At 44.1% G+C, this 21,794-nt stretch overlaps 1 protein-coding gene across 3 annotated transcripts in view; it reads right to left on the reverse strand.

Moving 5' to 3' along the window:
- LOC134357948 (solute carrier family 12 member 7-like) overlaps positions 1-21,794 on the reverse strand; it is a 265,931-nt gene that overhangs the window by 138,669 nt on the left and 105,468 nt on the right. The gene's annotated exons all lie outside the window — the stretch shown is intronic.

A 21,794-nucleotide genomic window follows, 5' to 3' on the forward strand; every position in this document is an offset into this window, starting at 1 on the left:
GCATATATGAGGAAATCTGCAGATGCTGGAAACTCAAGCAACACACACAAAATGCTGGTGGAACGCAGCAGGCCAAACAGCATCCATAGGAAGAAGCACAGTTGATGTTTCAGTCCTGATGAAGGGTCTCGGTCCGAAACGTCGACTGTGCTTCTTCCTATAGATGTTGTCTGGCCTGCTGCGTTCCACCAGCATTTTGTGTGTGTTGCTTAATAAGGCATATACTGTTTTGGATTTTATTATTAAAAGCATAGAGTTTAAAATGTCTTGTTGATAATTTATACAAGACTGGCCTGGCCTCAACTGGAGTATTTTGTTCAACTCTGGTTGCAACATCATAGGAAGGAGGAGAGGGGTTTCAGGAGAAAAAAATTCTTGGGGTGGGAAATAGTTGCAAGGATATATTTGAAAGGGTGGGGCTAGTATTCTTTGGAGAAGGCCAAGATTTGATAAATGCAAAATAAAGGACAGAGTGAAAATGGAAGTCAAGACTAGAGGTCACGGGTACTAAAGAAAAAGAATTCAAAGTGACATTAGAGAAAAAAATATTTTAAGAACAAAATGAGAGTATGTGATTAGAACTTTTAATTGCAGATATTGAAGAAAAATGTTCTTAATGTACACCTTGAGAGACAGCTCATTAAATATTTAGTGGAGAAAAATTTGCAAGGCGATGGAGGAAGGCTTGTGAGTGGAACCAGGGAGTTGGTATAATAGAGTGCTGGCATGGACACACCGGTCACGTTCTCCTGTGACACAGCTATTCTATGATTTTCCACCCTAGCCTAGCTGAATTTGAGAAGACAGTGAGTCAATTTGAATCAATGTGGTCTGGGCCATTGTCAAAAGCTTTTGCAGGCAGTACCAGCATTTTAGCTGAGTGACCTGGAAGTAATGATGATACATGTTCCAGCTCTAGCTCTTACACATCCTTCGAGATGGTACAGGTTGCAGATTTACGAGGCATTATAGAAATTTCTACACACCCATTCATTTATTTGTAAAAGGGTCACATTTCTGGACCAGATTTTGTTAAGCAAAATTTCAGAAATCAGAATGGCTGGGCAAGAGGTACCATGGGAACTTTGGTATTGTGTGTGAAGGAGAGTGGCCTGTAATTCAGTATAACATTAAAATAGCTTTGTAACACAAGACATATACTGAAGAGTCAACTGTTATAAAGATACCATTTATAAAATGAATGCTTTCTTTAAAACGTTGTTGAATATTCGGGGTATCTGACTGAGGGATACAAATTTCTTTGCCATTGTATTCCCATAGCATTACTGAAATAATGTCAGAACTGAATGTACTTCATATAGAGTGAACTAAGAAATTTCTCCAATAGATGCATTTGTTGAAAGAATAAATTCCAAATACATTTCAGTACAACCAATTTTCATAATAGTCCCACATGAAAAGGCAACTAAAAAGCCAGGTCCTACCATGGTCCATGTATAAATTTTCTCTCACAGAATTCATTCATAAATCAACCCCTCAGTGTCAAATGTAAATTAAAAAATTTTTTTGAAAACTGATAAAAGGAAAAATAATTGACAAGAAAATCATAGGTGACTAGGTGTATAATAAAACAAATAGGAAGGAAATCATTAAAGGAAAATAAAACAAAGTTAACTACTCCCTTGGGATGACCAAATAAGACAAAGAAACCAAATTTGATAGGTAAACTTGACAGTCTTAATTTCAAGTCTAATATGCACTGAGATCAAAATGTGCCACCTTTTACAATGAAATGTTAAACCAAGGCTCTGTTTAATCGATTGAAGTGGGTCTAACATCATGTAAATCCATAAGTATATAGTTATTCCTCTCCTTGCCTTGTGGCACAATGGGTGACAACCTTGCCGTTTATGAGGCCGTGTTGCTAGCTCAACACTCAACCCAGCACTGATGGAAAGTGTGCAAAAGCCAGCCAGATTCTAACCAGAGACCACTCGTACTGCTGATGCCACTACACTACCCGCCAGCAAATTTATGAGACAAGAGAAAGAAATTCCAGTGGCCTGTTCAACATTTATTTTTCACTTTACATCACAGAAACAAAACAGCTGGATTAACTACCTCTTGGTGTTTGTGGAATCTTGCTGTGTCCAAACTAACTGCCACTTTTACCACATAATAAGATTGTGTTATGAGACATTGTAATGAACGTGAAGGCATTATATAAATGTCAATTCTTTCTTGTACCTTGATGAAACCAAAAGAAGCAATTTCTTAAATACTCAACATTTGTGCAGTTCCAAAGCAACCTGATTTTTTCAAGAATAATCCACATCTTTTAGCAACAATGGGAAATTTATTGCATTTGTCTTTTACCTGAAATAAAAAGAATCAAGTAGCACTTACCCGCCATTGTCTCAATATCAGGAAAATACCACAAAAGCCAAAGGAGTTATACCAACAGCACTATATCACTCCTGGATTTGAAAGTAGGGCAACAAATGCATTGCAAAGAATATCAAGTATCAGAACACAAATTAACTCATTGTGTATTTAAGCAGCTCAGTCATTACAGTTTAAATTTTAACCGTAGGATTAAGTGCTACAGCAGAAATGGTATCAATCTCAGAAGTGAAGGAACAGACAAAAGAAATTACCAAATACTCAAAACGGTAATGACACCCAAATTGCATAATTTACATGCAATAATGTTAACAAGTAGTTATTTCCCCAGACTACGTAAACAAAGTTTACTGAACATTCTGGAATCCAGACATTGACTGAAGTACCACTCCAGAAAGTTGAGCACTAAATAAAACTAATGGACAATCCCAGTGCAATTTTGAGTAAGTCCTCACAGCAGAGGTCTTCCAATTTGAATTCAATTTCACTCTCATCTTCCCCTTGAGATTAGGCAGATATATAATATTCCAATTCATTTTCATAGAAAAGTGGCAAGTTGTCCCCAGTATCCATTATTCCTCAAACCATATCAATGAAACAGATAAAGTTGACAAATATCAGAGTTGTATTGTACATGCATAAACCTTTACAATAAAATGAACCTTTGAAAGTATCCCTAAATTCTTGCAAATGTATGTATATTCCCTACATTGCAAATATATGTAATTGACCTTAAATCAATTTGCTATCCATAGGTGTTCGAAAGGAACCATAAATGTGTTCACATATACTACTTTAAACTCAAAAAGGGACAAAGTTAGCTGGTGATATAGCAGAGCAGAGAGAAAACTGTTGGCGAAACAGCGTATTATGCAGCATCTGTGCAGGCAGAGTCATGGTTGACAGGATGCATGGCCTTGATCAAAACCATCAACCAGCCCTCTACCTCCATAAATGCTGCCTGATCCTCTGAGTTTTTCCAGCAATTAATTGGTTTTTCATTCCAGATTACAGCACCTGCAGTTTTGTGTATCTGCAATGTACCAGAATTACAGTTGCCCAAAGATCTTTCGTACACAATATATTGATGTTGATTCTCACAAGTGATATTTAACTTTTGTTACCAGCAGGAACATAGAGTGGATAGAATTAGTAATGTAGCACAATATTTAACGTAGATGTAAAGTCCTCTATGAAATAGTGGTGGAAGCCATCTGCACCCAAGCAAGGTGTTGCTCCCCTACATGATGGGTTGGAGTCATAGGTATATTATGTTGAAACACAACTGAAACCTTCCATCAGCTCTCTGGATGCTCTTAACAGTTAAGGTTATAATTAATTCCTCAGATATTTAACCACAGCCCCCATGCTTATGTTGGAAGGTACACAACAAGATGTCACTGAAATGACATGAATAAATACCTATACTAATTTCAGTAGCATTAGTTGAGAGAAGAGAACTGAACATGAAGTTAGCTTTCTGCAAACGTTTAATGTCTATTTAAACAGATGGCACTCGATTAAACAAACTGTGAAAAATGACTCCACTAGAAAAAGTTTGTAAGTGGTGTTCTGCAGTTCTAAGACTAGCACCAGAACAACACACAAGGACAATATTTGTGTATAGGCATCGTTGATTCAATGTCGAAATCCTACCCTTGCTGTTAAAACAATATTGCATAAATGTCCAAAAGACAAAATATTCCCCAAGAACATCACCAGTAGGAAAAGTTCCAAAGTTGTAGAAACTAGTTCCACCAAGCCCCAAGACTGCAACAAGAAAACCACACACATTATCTTTGCAATTACTTTTGTATTCAGTGCAAATGTTATGGAAGGCAATTCTTTTTGTGATGTTTACAAGTTTAACAAAAGCTACATACACAGAACATGTCTGCACTTGTCCCCTTCAACAGCTACAGGCTCAGGATATTTCACAAAGCATCAGTGGCAACCCTACAGACAAACTGCAGGATCTGCCAACAAATAAACGAACTCTTTTCTTTGCAGAACTCTTTGCGCCAGGGAAAGAGTGAGATAATGTATCCTGATGTCAGAATGAAAAAAATTCATTCAAACCTTCCTCATTCAACTCTGCCTCAAATCCTTCCCTTTACCAGAGTGGCCACTAATTATCCTGCTTGACTTCCATACAGCCACAACATCAAATCCAGAATAGTAACATGGACCATTTGTACAGGATACTTCCAGTGCACCACCAACATTTTGGTGCTCTACAATGCCCTGTATTATCCTTATTGATACTACCTACTGACATTTGTTATCAAATTTTTATACGCAGGCAAACATGTTTGGTAATGAAAGTTTCCCTGATTGTCAATGGATTGACCTCAAAGCCTCCTGTTATTTATTCGATTTTTTGTTCAAATGTAATTGTAGATAAACAGGACTAAATCTAGACTAAACTCAATAGGAGTTACACTGAAGATTCATTATTGTTGCAATATTACAAACGCACTCTACAGCACCCTCATCCTGTGCTTTACTTATCCCTTCATTACCTATTCCACCTTCTTCTAATCGAACCATAAAATAGATCTAAATATTGAACTGTAATATTCTATTTTTTCTATTTCAAGAAATCATAATTGCTTCTGTCCATTTGTTCACAGTTCTGAAAAAAAACCCTTCATTTGATTAAAAAAAAAATCAATACTGTAATGGATGTGAGAAGAAACCATCTTCTGATAGCCAAACAGACTCAAAAACATCTCAGGACAAAAAAACATTTTCATTGATAGTGTGTGTACAATGCACTGCATCCACACCGAATGACTATTATTGAAAAAGTTGAAACAAAAACAACTAAATTAAGCCTATAGGAGCTGCAGCTCTTTTTCATTCTGAAAAGTAATGTTTTTTTTTCCCTCTGTTAAGGATGATGCTAATACTGAAGAGCAAACACAGCTAAGTAAAGGGTGTGTACAAACAGTGCACTAAAATACCTACAGCAAGGCTGTAATTTAAGGTGCAGGGTCAGATTATGATGATGATGTGCCATTTTTGCCTAGAGTGTCATCAAAGGTAATTGGTCCATAATTACTCTCAGTTATCCATTATTATTCTCTAACTGAAAGAAAATAGCTATAAAAAAGTCTCTGATTCCTAGAAAAGAAGGCACAGATTCAGTTAACAGCATGATGAAATAGACTGTTTAAATATTAACAATCATGTAAAAGTTCAGTACAAAAGAATCGGAACTAACAGTGTAAAGTACTGTCCCACTACAAATGTTAAGTAAAAGGCTATTTGTGCGCTGCAGCTTAAATGATGGATGTACAAATGGAATGGCAGCAGAATGGTATGAGCAATCCCTGCTTTCCACCATAAAATGGGAGCAATAGGAGGAAGAGGATAAAAAATTCTGACATCTAATTGCCAGCCTTCATCCTTTGATAAAAATTAGGAGAAATTATGCAATTTACATGATCACTAACAGACCAAGTCACAATGCACAAATGTGTTGTGGCATCAGTAGCTTACCACTATACAACAGAACAGTGGTTCTGAGCTTTAGCACAACCAACAAAAGAAAATACTTTTCAACAAACTGCAAACTCATTTTAAGATGACTTATTTAGAAATATGTTCGCTTCTATATCAAGAGAATAGGGAATAATTTAGCAACACACATAAAGGTTCCAGCATCTGCAGATTTCCTCGTGTTAAGGAATAATTTAGATTAGTTATGGACCAACCGCCTGTGATGACATTGTTAAAAATGCACATCCTAATAATCTGACTGCAGAATAACCTGCAGCTTTTGCTTTAGGTTTTTTTAGTTTGTGAATTTTTGGTACATGTCTGCTTCAGAATTAAGCATTGTCCTCATCAAAATAACTCTAAGGAGTTAGAGTAATTCAAAAATCAGTAGTCCCTTTAAATTAATTCAGTAATTTTGCACATTAGCCAGAATTTGCCCAACTGCATTTTTCGGCTTTTGTACAACGAAACAAGGCGTGTGAGGGGAGCAGAGCATAAACCAGAGAGCAGTAGAGGTACAAACAGGAAAGCTGCTGCAACAACCCACCTTCATTCCCATCCTCTGGTGCTGTCCATGTGAACATTGCACATTACTCCTGTGATCATGTTCTTTTCCACAAGACTACAAGATCTAGGTGCAGAAAAAGCCTGCTCCGCCAGTTCATCATGGCTGATAGATTTTTCCTCTCAGCCCCAATCTCCTGCTTTCTCCCAGTAACACTTGGTGCTCAGAATAACCAGGAATTTATCAACCTCTGCCTTAAATGTACCCAATGGCTTTGTTCCACAGCCGCCTGTAGCAATGAATTCCACAGATTCACCACTCTCCGGCTAAAGAAATTCTTCTGTCTTCACTCTAAATGGGCATCCCTCTATTCTGAGGCTGTGCCCTCTTGACCTAGACTCCCACACCATATGAAACATCCTCTCCAGATCCACGCCTTTCAACATTTGATGGGTTTCAATGAGATCACCCTCATTCTTCTGAATTCCAGTGAGCAGAGACCCAGAGCCATCAAACACCCCTCATATAACAAGCCTTTCAAACCTGGAATCATTTTTGGGAACTTCCTTCAATATTCCAGGTGAGGCCTCACAAGTACCTTATAAAGCCTTGACAATACATACTTGCTTTTATATTCTAATCCTTTTGAAATGAATACTAGCATTGCATTTGCCTTCCTCACCACAGACTCAACCTGCAAATTAACCTTTAGGGAATCCAAGGATTTCCAAGTCCCTCTGTACTTCAGATTTTTGAATTTTCTCTCCATTTGGAAAATAGTCTATGCTTTTATTTCTTCTAACAAATCGCATGACCATACAATTCCCGACACTGTATTCTATCTGCCAATCTTTGCCCATTCTCCTAATTTGTCTAAATCCTCTGCAGCCTTTCTGCTTCCTCTACTCTACCTGCCCCTCCACCTATCTTTGTATCACCCGCAAAATTGGCCACAAACTATCAAATTCATCATCCAAATCACTGACATATTAGGTAAAAAGAACACAAATCCCTGTGGAACATCAATAGTCACCGGCAGCCAACCAGAAAAGGCTTCCTTTATTCCTGCTCCGCTCTTTGCTTTCCTGCCAATCAGCCAATGCTCTATCCATGCTAGTCCTTCCAGTAATACCACGGCTCTTAACTTGTTAAAAAGCCTCATGTAAGGCACAGTGCCAAAGACCTTCTGAAAATCCAAGTTCACAACATCCACCAATTCTCCTCACTATCCTGTGTTACGTACCCCGTAATTGGGTTGCCAAACCAGCAGAAATGGATCACTCAGTTGGAGTCTGGATTACTAGAACTAAGAAAGTTTTATTAAAGAAACAAGCAACACAGTACTCTTAATCAAAAGGATAATGAATGCAACAGTTCAGCAATGATAAACATACATGTACACAGAATTCAGGATCAAACAAGCTCTATCGTTGTCTAGGGGCAAATGACCAGTTTCAAAGTGACACAAGTTCAGTTCAATTTAGTTCAGTTTGCAGTAATCGTTGCCATGGTGATGGACAGTGGAGGGGGGGAGGAGAGAGAGCAAAACGAATGAATATTCAACACAGCTTCCACACAGACCTTCGCAGTCAGCTTTCGTGCAAGCCCTTTGTGATGTCATCTGAGGTCACCGACCGTGACCCCTCCATTTCCAGATACGACCGTTTCTCTGCGCTGAACCTGGCACCCAGGCAAGGGTGGACACACACCAGGTTCCCGCCGATCGTGCCTTTCCACCCTGAGCATTTATGGCCCGGTACTTCCCACCGACTCGTGAGAGGCGCACCGCTTCCAGGGTCTCGTTACCTCGAGTGTCGTGTGTGTCCTGCCTTAGCGAACCTGTCCCTTTTTATCCCCCTGCTGGGGTATCACCTGTCCATCACTTCAAACAGTTCAGGGTTCAAAGGGGGAGCCGCTGTAAACAGCTTTCTCTCCCGTCCCTTCATTACACATCTTCAAATGCTACTCCATTGTCTTCCTTATCTCTCCCTCTCCTGAGGACAGGTGGCAGACCAACTGCTGATGCCACTGGTGCTAGCCCGGGACAACTAACATCTTAATTTATGTGTATTCTCATCACACCTGCTTGTTATTTCTTCAAAGAATTCCTACAGATTTGTCAGACAAGATTTTCCCTGAGGGAAACCATGCTGACTGCAGCGTATTTTGTCATGTCCCTCCAAATACCCCTAAACCCCATCCTTAACAATCGACTCCAACTTTCCAACCGCTAAGATCAGACTAACTGGCCTATTTCCTTTCTTCCTCTTCTTTCCCTTTTTGAAGGGTGGGGTGACATTTACAATTTTCAGTCCTCCGGAACCACACCAGAACCTAGTGATTCTTGAAAGATCTTTATTAATGCCTCCATAATCTCTGTAGCCACCTCTTTCAGAACCCTGGGGTGTAGACCATCTGGTCCAGGTGACTTAACTACCTTCAACTCTTTCAGTTTCCCAAACACCTTCTACCTAAGAATGGCAACTTCACTCATTTCTGTCCTGATACTCTCAACGTTCTGGTATATTGCTAGTGTCTTGCACAATTTCCTGGGCAAGTCCAGTACATGCTCTTCATGAATAGAATTATGGTATCTTTTGAGCCTAACCAATCATATGCAATCCTCTTCTCATTTCTTCACACTGTGATATGTGTGCCTTTCTTCTTTGGTTGTAACACTTAGTGTTAATTATGCAAATAAACTTGATAAACCTGTAGCCATATTCCAATTTTCCAAAGACACTTGGGTTAATTGTCCACTATAAATTGACCCTTGTGCCAAGGTAAGTGATAAAATCAGGGGAGAGTTGATGGAAATTTGGGGAGATCAAATAGGAGTAGCAGTAGGTGGTCAGTTTGTGTGATTATGTGATTGGTAGTTAGTTTAGACTCAGGCAACCAGAGTCCTGTACAACTGCAAAGTACATTACAAGCCTTTCAGATGATTTAGTTCTTCAAAAGAAATCAGTATGTTTCAGTCTTGTCATCTGGAGGACCAAAATGTTCAGAGTTGAAATTCAAATCCTACCATTCCGCAAGTCACCCCTGCACCCCACTTTTTTGCCAGTGGTACCAAATACAGCAGATTCTGTTTAATTGGCGGAAACTTCACAGAAATAGTTAAAAGAAAAAATTAAACTACTGTTCAATTGTGTAACAATTTAACAGGAAATACTCAACAAATTAGTAAGCTACCCACACCTTTACAGTACAACAGTGTATTAGTTCCTTATAGTTATTGACGGAGGTAGTCATTTGCCATGTGTTTGTGACTGAGCGTAGTTGAATAAGATCAGCAGACACCTAGGGCTGATAAATGACTTTCATACAATGTTTTAGATGATTGAAGATTTGCAGGAAACAAAACGCTTTCATTGTAACATTCAAGATGATTGCTGATACCTTCATAATTAGTAACTTGTTTAAGCAGTGATTTACTTTCACCATTTTACTTCTACTCCCAGCTGAAATAAACCCAGAGATGCAAAAGCATCCACCTTCTGCACATAGAAACATAGAAACACAGAAAATAGGTGCAGGAGTAGACCATTTGGCCCTTCGAGCCTGCACCGCCATTTATTATGATCATGGCTGATCATCCAACTCAGAACCCTGCACCAGCCTTCCCTCCATACCCCCTGATCCCCGTAGCCACAAGGGCTATATCTAACTCCCTCTTAAATATAGCCAACGAACTGGCCTCAAGTTTCCTGTGGCAGAGAATTCCACAGATTCACCACTCTCTGTGTGAAGAAGTTTTTCCTAATCTTGGTCCTAAAAGGCTTCCCCTTTATCCTCAAACTGTGACCCCTCATTCTGGACTTCCCCAACATCGGGAACAATCTTCCTACATCTAGCCTGTCCAATCCCTTTAGGATTTTATACGTTTCAATCAGATCCCCCCTCAATCTTCTAAATTCCAACGAGTACAAGCCCAGTTCATCCAGTCTTTCTTCATATGAAAGTCCTGCCATCCCAGGAATCAATCTGGTGAACCTTCTTTGTACTCCCTCTATGGCAAGGATGTCTTTCCTCAGATTAGGGGACCAAAACTGCACACAATACTCCAGGTGTGATCTCACCAAGGCCTTGTACAACTGCAGTAGTACCTCCCTGCTCCTGTACTCGAATCCTCTTGCTATAAATGCAGGCATACCATTCGCCTTTTTCACCGCCTGCTGTACCTGCATGCCCACTTTCAATGACTGGTGTATAATAACACCCAGGTCTCGTTGCACCTCCCCTTTTCCTAATCGGCCACCATTCAGATAATAATCTGTTTTCCTATTTTTGCCACCAAAGTGGATAACTTCACATTTATCCACATTAAATTGCATCTGCCATGAATTTGCCCACTCACCCAACCTATCCAAGTCACCCTGCATCCTCTTAGCATCCTCCTCACAGCTAACACTGCCACCCAGCTTCGTGTCATCTGCAAACTTGGAGATGCTGCATTTAATTCCCTCATCCAAGTCATTAATATATATTATAAACAATTGGGGTCCCAGCACTGAGCCTTGCGGTACCCCACTAGTCACTGCCTGCCATTCTGAAAAGGTCCCGTTTATTCCCACACTTTGCTTCCTGTCTGCTAACCAATTCTCTATCCACATCAATACCTTACCCCCAATACCGTGTGCTCTAAGTTTGCACACTAATCTCCTGTGTGGGACCTTGTCAAAAGCCTTTTGAAAATCCAAATATACCACATCCACTGGTTCTCCCCTATCCACTCTACTAGTTACATCCTCAAAAAATTCTACGAGATTCGCCAGACATGATTTTCCTTTCACAATCCATGCTGACTTTGTCCGATGATTTCACCGCTTTCCAAATGTGCTGTTATCACATCTTTGATAACTGACTCCAGCAGTTTCCCCACCACCGACATTAGGCTAACCGGTCTATAATTCCCCGGTTTCTCTCTCCCTCCTTTTTTAAAAAGTGGGGTTACATTAGCCACCCTCCAATCCTCAGGAACTAGTCCAGAATCTAACGAGTTTTGAAAAATTATCACCAATGCATCCACTATTTCTTGGGCTACTTCCTTAAGCACTCTGGGATGCAGACCATCTGGCCCTGGGGATTTATCTGCCTTTAATCCCTTCAATTTACCCAACACCACTTCCCTACTAACATGCATTTCGCTCAGTTCCTCCATCTCACTGGACCCTCTGTCCCCTACTATTTCTGGAAGATTATTTATGTCCTCCTTAGTGAAGACAGAACCAAAGTAATTATTCAATTGGTCTGCCATGTCCTTGCTCCCCATAATCAATTCACCTGTTTCTGTCTGTGGGGGACCTACATTTGTCTTTACCAGTCTTTTCCTTTTTACATATCTATAAAAGCTTTTACAGTCAGTTTTTATGTTCCCTGCCAGTTTTCTCTCATAATCTTTTTTTCCCCTTCCTAATTAAGCTCTTTGTCCTCCTTTGCTGAACTCTGAATTTCTCCCAGTCCTCAGGTGAGCCACTTTTTCTGGCTAATTTGTATGCTTCTTCTTGGAATTGATACTATCCCTAATTTCTCGTCAGCCACGGGTACACTATCTTCCTTGATTTATTCTTTTGCCAAACTGGGATGAACAATTGTTGTAGTTCATCCATGCAATCCTTAAATGCTTGCCATTGCATATCCACCGTCAATCCTCTAAGTGTCATTTGCCAGTCTATCTTAGCTAATTCACGTCTCATACCTTCAAAGTCACCCCTCTAAGTTCAGGACCTTTGTTTCTGAATTAACTATGTCACTCTCCATCTTAATGAAGAATTCCACCATATTATGGTCACTCTTACCCAAGGGGCCTCTCATGACAAGATTGCTAATTAACCCTTCCTCATTGCTCAAAACCCAGTCTAGAATAGCCTGCTCTCTGGTTGGTTCCTCGACATGTTGGTTCAAAAAACCATCCCGCATACATTCCAAGAAATCCTCTTCCTCAGCACCTTTACCAATTTGGTTCACCCAATCTACATGTAGATTGAAGTCACCCATTATAACTGCTGTTCCTTTATTGTACGCATTTCTAATTTCCTGTTTAATACCATCTCCGACCTCACTACTACTGTTAGGTGGCCTGTACACAACTCCCACCAGCGTTTTCTGCCCCTTAGTGTTACGCAGCTCTACCCATATCGATTCCACATCTTCCCGGCTTATGTCCTTCCTTTCTATTGCGTTAATCTCATCTTTAACCAGCAACGCCACCCCACCTCCTTTTCTTTCATGTCTATCCCTCCTGAATATTGAATATCCCTGAACGTTGAGCTCCCATCCTTGGTCACCCTGGAGCCATGTCTCTGTGATCCCAACTATATCATAATCATTAATAACAATCTGCACTTTCAATTCATCCACCTTGTTACAAATGCTCCTTGCATTGACACACAAAGCCTTCAGGCTCTTTTACAACTCTCTTAGCCCTTATACAATTATGTTGAAAAGTGGCCCTTTTTGATGCTTGCCCTGGATTTGTCACATGTTTATCACACAGAAATAATAATTCTCAAGAGATTAAGCTGCCTGCATCTTTCAGCTATCTTCAACTGAAAAGAAGATGGGACTTGCATTTATGTAGTGTGTTTTAATGAGCATTAACTTTGAATAAATAAGCAAATACATCATTTATCTGGACACAACAATCCCATAAACAGTTTCAGTTCTGTTATTAGCCAAGTTAAAGGATGAATATTTATCCAGTCACTTGCACAAGTCCAGTTTGTTCTCTTCACGAATAGAATCATGGTATCCTTTGAGCGCAACCACTCACATGCAATCCTCTTCTCCTCATTTCTTCACACTCTGGCATACAAAAGTTTGGGCACCCCTGGTCAAAATTTCTGTTACTGTGAATAGTTAAGCGAGTAAAAGATGAACTGATCTCCAAAAGGCATAAAGTTAAAGATGACACATCTCTCTAATATTTTAAGCAAGATTACTTTTTTTATTTCTATCTTTAACAGTTTCAAAATAACAAAAAAAGGAAAAGGGCCCAAAGCAAAAGTTTGGGCACCCTGCATGGTCACCCCCTTTGGCAAGTATCACAGCTTGCAAACGCTTTCTGTAGCCAGCTAAGAGCCTTTCAATTATTGTTTGGGGGATTTTCGCCCATTCTTCCTTGCAAAAGGCTTCTGGTTCTGTGAGATTCTTGGGCCGTCTTGCATACACAGCTCTCTTGAGGTCTATCCACTGTGACGGGGTCCTGAATTACCCCTATAAACTGTGCTGGATTACCCTTATGAACTGTGCTTTGGAAAAGAGAGACAGAGGTATTTACCACCGATATCTTGTTTTGGGGGGGGGGGGGGAGAGAGAGGGGGGGGAGAGAGGGGGGGAGAGAGAGGGGGGGGAGAGAGAGGGGGGGGAGAGAGGGGGGGGAGAGAGGGGGGGAGAGAGGGGGGGGAGAGAGGGGGGGGAGGGGGGGGGAGAGAGGGGGGGGGAGAGAGGGGGGGGAGAGGGGGGGGAGGGGGGGGAGAGAGGGGGGGGAGAGAGGGGGGGGGAGAGGGGGGGGGGAGGGGGGGAGAGAGGGGGGGGGAGAGAGGGGGGGGGGAGAGAGGGGGGGGGGAGAGAGGGGGGGGAGGGGGGGGAGGGGGGGGAGAGGGAGAGGGGGGGGAGAGAGGGGGGGAGAGGGGGGGGAGAGAGGGGGGGAGAGAGGGGGGGGAGAGAGGGGGGGGAGAGAGGGGGGGGAGAGAGGGGGGGGGAGAGAGGGGGAGAGAGGGGAGAGAGGGGGGGGGGGAGAGAGGGGGGGAGAGAGGGGGGAGAGAGGGGGGGAGAGAGGGGGGGAGAGAGGGGGGGGAGAGGGGGGAGAGAGGGGGGGAGAGAGGGGGGGAGAGAGGGGGGAGAGAGGGGGGAGAGAGGGGGGAGAGAGAGGGGAGAGAGAGGGGGGGAGAGAGGGGGGGAGAGAGGGGGGAGAGAGGGGGAGAGAGGGGGAGAGAGGGGGGAGAGAGGGGGGGGAGAGAGGGGGAGAGAGGGGGGGAGAGAGGGGGGGGGAGAGAGGGGGGGAGAGAGGGGGGGGAGAGAGGGGGGGAGAGAGGGGGGGAGAGAGGGGGGAGAGAGGGGGGGGGAGAGAGGGGGGGAGAGGGGGGGAGAGAGGGGGGGGGGGGGGGGGGGGGGGGAGAGGGGGGAGAGAGGGGGGGAGAGGGGGGGGAGAGGGGGGAGAGGGGGGGGGAGAGGGGGGGGGGGGGGGGGGGAGAGAGGGGGGGGAGAGGGGGGGGAGGGGGGGGGGAGGGGGGGAGGGGGGGGGGGGGGAGGGGGGGGGAGAGGGGGGGGAGAGGGGGGGAGAGAGGGGGGAGAGGGGGGGAGAGAGGGGGGGAGAGGGGGGGGAGAGAGGGGGAGAGAGGGGGGGAGAGAGGGGGGGAGAGAGGGGGAGAGAGGGGGGAGAGGGGGGGAGAGAGGGGGGAGAGAGGGGGGGGAGAGGGGGAGGGGGGGGGGGGAGGGGGGGAGGGGGGAGGGGGGAGGGGGGGGGGGAGGGGGGGAGACGGACGGAGACGGACGGAGACTAACTGTTGGACTGTCACTTTAAGGCACAAGAAAGTACTGGGTAACTTTTGGATTTCTGCTGAGTTGGGGACAGCACCAAGCAGCTCATAAGTTGTTATGGTAACCGAAGGCGGCGTTATTGGATGGACACTTGATGTTATGATCTTCCGGCAGCGTGTTGATACTTCCCAAGGACATTTGCCTGCTTGTACATTTCTTACACAGACAAGGGAAGGAGTTATTTGAATGACAGCTGGTGTCCAGTACGGTGAGATAAATAGGAGGTCAGATGATATAGACCTCGGACACATGATTGGACACTGAATGAGCTTTGTTGTGCCCGCAGGAAAAGTGGGTTGTCTGAGGATCGATCAGTGGCTCTTGCAATGAAAAGGAAAGGGGTTGACTCATGTGGAATTGTCCATGTGTCCACCCTTGCCTGGGTGATAGCTCCACCACAGAAAACCGGTCCCCTTTGTTGTGGTCACGGTCAGTGACTTTTAAAGGATTTTGGAGGACAACGAGAAGATCAACAGCACCAGCTCACCTGAAGACTCAAATCTCTCCCTCTCTCCATCACTACTCAACTCAATATCATGAACTGAACTTTACTCATCATTGTAAGACTATATCTTTTTACCCCTAGACTTAAAGAAGCTTGGTTTTTCATACATATATTTCCACACTTACTGATATACTTACATAATAAATAAATCATTGCTAACCTGTTTGATTTATCTACATTTATATTACTGTATTGCATAGTTACTAATAAATATTATTAGTTAATAGCAATACTGGACTCCAAAGTGTTTTCTATTTCTGCTGGTTCTTTATTCCCGTCACGGGGTACATGACACCACAGATTTTCAATGATGTTTAGGTCGGGGGACTGTGAGGTCCATGGCAAAACCTTCAGCTTGCACCTCTTGAAGTAGTCCATTGTGGATCTTGAGGTGTGTTTAGGATCATTATCCTGTTGTAAAAGCCATCCTCTTTTCATCTTCAGCTTTTTTTTTTAAACAGACGATGTGATGTTTGCTTCCAGAATTTGCTGGTATTTAATTGAATTCATTCTTCCCTCTACCAGTGAAATGTTCCCCGTGCCACTGGCTGCAACACAAACCCAAAGCATAATTGATCCACCCCCGTGCTTAACAGTTGGAGAGGGATTCTTTTCATGAAATTCTGAACCCTTTTTTCTCCAAACATACTTTTGCTCATTGTGGCCAAAAAGTTCTATTTTAACTTCATCAGTCCACAGGACTTGTTTCCAAAATGCATCAGGCTTGTTTAGATAACACACATAAAAGTTGCTGGTGAACGCAGCAGGCCAGGCAGCATCTGTAGGAAGAGGTGCAGTCGACGTTTCAGGCCGAGACCCTTCGTCAGGACTAACTGAAGGAAGAGTGAGTAAGGGATTTGAGAGTGGGAGGGGGAGGGGGAGATCCAAAATGATAGGAGAAGACAGGAAGGGGAGGGATGGAGCCAAGAGCTGGACAGGTGATAGGCAAAAGGGGATACGAGAGGATCATGGGACAGGAGGTCCGGGAAGAAAGACAAGGGGGGGACGACCCAGAGGATGGGCAAGAGGTATATTCAGAGGGACAGAGGGAGAAAAAGGAGAGTGAGAGAAAGAATGTGTGCATAAAAATAAGTAACAGATGGGGTACGAGGGGGAGGTGGGGCATTAGCGGAAGTTAGAGAAGTCAATGTTCATGCCATCAGGTTGGAGGCTACCCAGACGGAATATAAGGTGTTGTTCCTCCAACCTGAGTGTGGCTTCATCTTTACAGTAGAGGAGGCCGTGGATAGACATGTCAGAATGGGAATGGGATGTGGAATTAAAATGTGTGGCCACTGGGAGATCCTGCTTTCTCTGGCGGACAGAGAGGAGATGTTCAGCAAAGCGGTCTCCTAGTCTGCGTCGGGTCTCGCCAATATATAAAAGTCCACATCGGGAGCACCGGACGCAGTACATCACCCCAGTCGACTCACAGGTGAAGTGTTGCCTCACCTGGAAGGACTGTCTGGGGCCCTGAATGGTGGTAAGGGAGGAAGTGTAAGGGCATGTGTAGCACTTGTTCCGCTTACACGGATAAGTGCCAGGAGGGAGATGAGTGGGGAGGGATGGGGGGGACAAATGGACAAGGGAGTTGCGTAGGGAGTGATCCCTGCGGAATGCAGAGGGGGGGGGAGGGAAAGATGTGCTTAGTGGTGGGATCCCGTTGGAGGTGGCGGAAGTTACGGAGAATAATATGTTGGACCCAGAGGCTGGTGGGGTGGTAGGTGTGGACTAGGGGAACCCTATTCCTAGTGGGGTGGCGGGAGGATGGAGTGAGAGCAGATGTACGTGAAATGGGGGAGATGCGTTTAAGAGCAGAGTTGATAGTGGAGGAAGAGAAGCCCCTTTCTTTAAAAAAGGAAGACATCTCCCTCGTCCTAGAATGAAAAGCCTCATCCTGAGAGCAGATGCGGCGGAGACGGAGGAATTGCGAGAAGGGGATGGCGTTTTTGCAAGAGACAGGGTGGGAAGAGGAATAGTCCAGATAGCTGAGAGAGTCAGTAGGCTTATAGTAGACATCAGTGGATAAGCTGTCTCCAGAGACAGAGACAGAAAGATCTAGAAAGGGGAGGGAGGTGTCGGAAATGGACCAGGTTAACTTGAGGGCAGGGTGAAAATTGGAGGCAAAGTTAATAAAGTCAACGAGTTCTGCATGCGTGCAGGAAGCAGCACCAATGCAGTCGTTGATGTAGCGAAGGAAAAGTGGGGGACAGATACCAGAATAGGCACAGAACACAGATTGTTCCACAAACCCAACAAAAAGGCAGGCATAGCTAGGACCCATACGGGTGCCCATAGCTACACCTTTAGTTTGGAGGAAGTGGGAGGAGCCAAAGGAGAAATTATTAAGGGTAAGGACTAATTCCGCTAGACGGAGCAGAGTGGTGGTAGAGGGGAACTGATTAGGTTTGGAATCCAAAAAGAAGCGTAGAGCTTTGAGACCATCCTGAAGGGGAATGGAAGTATATAAGGACTGGACATCCATGGTGAAAATAAAACAGTGGGGGCCAGGGAACTTAAAATCATCGAAAAGTTTAAGAGCGTGAGAAGTGTCACGAACATAGGTCGGAAGGGATTTAACAAGGGGTGATAAAACCGTGTCGAGGTATGCAGAAACGAGTTCGGTGGGGCAGGAGCAAGCTGAGACAATAGGTCAGCTAGGACAGGCAGGTTTGTGGATCTTGGGTAGGTGGTAGAAACGGGAAGTGCGAGGTGTGGGAATTATAAGGTTGGTAGCAGTGGATGGGAGATCCCCTGAGTGGATAAAGTCGGTGATTGTGTGGGAGACAAGGGCCTGGTGCTCCTTGGTGGGGTCACGATCGAGGGGTAAATAAGAAGAGGTATCCGCGAGTTGTCGCTGTGCCTCGGCAAGGTAGAGGTCAGTACGCCAGACTACAACAGCACCCCCCTTATTGGCGGGTTTACTAGTAAGGTTAGGATTAGTGCGGAGGGAGCGGAGAGCAGAGCGTTCCAAAGGAGTGAGGTTGGAATGGGGACAAGGTGCGGTGAAGTCGAGACGGTTGATGTCCCGTCGGCAATTAGCGATAAAGAGATCTAGAGCAGGCAGAAGACCAGAGCGGGGTGTCCATGAAGAAGAGGAGGGTTGAAGACGGGAGAAGGGGTCATCGGTGGGGGTGGAAGAGTCCTTGCCGAAGAAGTAGGCTCGGAGACGGAGAAAGAAAAGTTCCGCATCATGGCGAACACAGAACTCGCTGAGGTGTGGGCGAAGGGGGACAAAGGTGAGGGCCTTACTGAGGACAGAGTGTTCTGCCTCCAACAGTTGAAGGTGGGAGGGGATGGTAAAAACCCGGCACGGATGAGAGCTGGGATCAGAGGGGGGAGGGGGAAGGCTGGGGGTGTCAATGGAGAGGGGAGAGTTGGGGTGAGAGGAAGATGGAGCCTCTGAGGGCCCAGGCTTGATTAGATGTTCCTTTGAAAACTTCTGATACTGAATTTCGTGGTGAAAACACAGGAAAGTTTTTCTTCTGATGACTCTTCCATGAAGGTCATATTTGTGCAGGTGTTGCTGCACAGTAGAATAGTGTACCACTACTCCAGAGTCTGCTAAAACTTCCTGAAGGTCTTTTGCAGTCAAACAGGGCTTTTGATTTGCCTTTCTAGCAATCCTACCAGCAGTTCTCTCGGAAAGTTTTCTTGGTCTTCCAGACCTCAACTTGTCCTCCATCGTTCCTGTTAACTGCCAATTCTTAATTACATTACGAACTAAGGAAACGGCTACCTGAAAACGCTTTGCTATCTTCTTATAGCCTTCTCCTGCTTTGTGGGCATCATTTATTTTAATTTTCAGAGTGCTAGGCAGCTGCTTAGAGGAGCCCATGGCTGCTGATTGTTGGGACAAGGTTTGAGGAGTCAGGGTATTTATAAAGCTTTGAAATTTGCATCACCTGGCCTTTTCCTAATGATGACTGTGAACAAGCCATAGCCCTAACAAGCTAATTAAGGTCTGAGACCTTGGTAAAAGTTATCCGACAGCTCAAATCTCTTGGGGTGCTCCTTTCCTTTTTTCACTCTAAAATTGTACAAAACAAAAATACACTAATCTTGCTTAAAATGTTGAAAAGAATGTTTCATCTTTAACTTAATGACTTTTGAAGATCAGTTAATCTTCTACTCACTTAACTATTCACAGTAACAGAAATTTTGACCGGGGTGCCCAAACTTTTCTATGCCACTGTATGTGTGTGTCTTTCTTCTTTGCCTGTAACACTTAATGCCTGTAATTATGTAAAGTGAACTTAATAAACCTGTAACCATATTCCAAAAGAAACACAACCGCCATCAAATTGTGTAGTCTAGTCTTACAAGACTAATAATCTGTACTATGCATCAATTTTCAAGCTGCATGCAGTGATTCATGCCAAAAATTACAAATGACAGATTTTTTAATAAGGAAGCTTCCATCTTTAGATAGATATTTCATTGATCCCAAAGGAAAATACAGTGTCACAGTAGCATCACAAGTGCAGATATACAATTAGAAGCCAAGTAAGAAAGAATAAAAAATAAGTTACCTCAAACATTCTAACAGGAGGAGGTCATCACTTCCCCAGCTATACGTTATCTCATTATAGAGCCTAATGGCTGAGGGTAAGAATGACCTCATATTGCGCTCTTTGAAGCAGCACAGTTGTCTTAGTCTATTACTAAAAGTACTCCTCTGTTCAGCCAAGGTGGCATGCAGAGGGCAAGAAACATCGTCCAGAGATGCCAGGATTTTCTGTAGGGTCTTCTGTTCTACCACAGCCTCCATTGCGTCCAGTTTGACTCCTATAGCACAGCCAGCCTTTCTAATCTGTTTATTGAGCCTGCTGGCGTCACCCATGTTGATGCCAATGCCCTAGCACACTTTGCAAAGAAGATTGTACTGGAACAACATTCTGGTAGACCATGTGAAGGAGAGGTCTGCATACTCCAAAGGACCTCAGTCTCCTCAGGAAGCAGAGGTAACTCTAGCCCTTACAACACACAGAGGAACTCAGCAGGTCGGGCAGCATCCGTGGAGACGGTCAGTCAACGTTTCGGGCTGGAACCCTTCGTCAGGACTGAAGAGGGAAGGGGCAGAGGTCCTATAAAGAAGGTGGGGGGAGGGTGGGAAGAAGGCTGGTAGGTTCCAGGTGAAAAACCAGTAAGGGGAAAGATAAAGGGGTGGGGGAGGGAAGCAGGAAGGTGACAGGCAGGAAAGGTGAAGAAGGAATAGGGGAAAGCACAGTGGGTCGTAGAAGGAGGCAGAACCATGAGGGAGCTAGTAGGCAGCTGGGGGAGGGGGCGGGAATTACGGAAGTTGGAGAATTCTTTGTTCATACCAAGGGGCTGGAGACTACCTAGACCGTATGAGGTGTTGCTCCTCCATCCTGAGTTTAGCCTTATCATGGCAGTAGAGGAGGCCATCACTTTAGCTCTGCTTCACATTCCCATTTGGATACGTCCATACATGGCCTCCTCCACTGCCTATTTCACTCTGCCCCCTCCCCCAGCTGCCTACTACCTCCCTCATGGTTCCCACTGGAACTGAGGAAAAAAGGGCAAAACAGGTGTTTGAAATTTATTTGCATATCTAATAGATTGTGGACCTCTGCAAAAGAAAATTTGCACCGCTGCCATTTGCCTCTTACCACAATAGGTCTATGGCAGATGTGACCTCAGTGGCTCTCCATGCAGCCTTGGATCACCTGGACAACGTAAATCCCCATGTCAGGATTCTGTTTACTGACTATAGCTCAACACTTAACACCACCATTCCTACAGTCCTGATCGAAGAGCTACAGAAGCTGGGCCACTGTAACTCCCTCTGCAAATGGATCTTTGGCTTCCTAACTGCAAGACCACAATCTGTGTGGATTGGAAATACCATCTCCATTTGACAGACAACCAACACTGGCGCACCACAGGGATGTGTGCCCAGCCCACTGCTTTACTCTCTCTACACCATGACTGTGCGGCTAGGCATGGCTCAAATGCCACCTATAAACTTGCAGATGATACAACCATTTCAGGTGGTGACAAAGGGCATACAGAAGCGAGCTATGCCAGTTTGTTGAGTGGTGTCTCAGCAACAAACTTGCACTTAACATCACCAAGATTAAAGAGCAGTTTGTGGACTTTAGAAAGGCTCACAAACTAATCCTCAGAAGGATCAGAAGTGGAAAGAGTGGCCAATTTCAAGTTTCTAGGTGTTAATATCTCTGAGGACCTAACCTGGACACAACATATTGATGCAGCAATGAAAAAGGCAAAAAAGCATCTCTATTTCATTAGGAGCTTGAGGAGATTTAGTCTGTCAACTAAAGCACTTGAAAACTTCTACAAGTGTACCATGGAGAGCATTCTGACTGGCTGCATCACTGTCTGGTA

This window comes from Mobula hypostoma, chromosome 17 (genome assembly GCF_963921235.1).
Source record: "Mobula hypostoma chromosome 17, sMobHyp1.1, whole genome shotgun sequence".
Classification (NCBI taxonomy): domain Eukaryota; kingdom Metazoa; phylum Chordata; class Chondrichthyes; order Myliobatiformes; family Myliobatidae; genus Mobula; species Mobula hypostoma.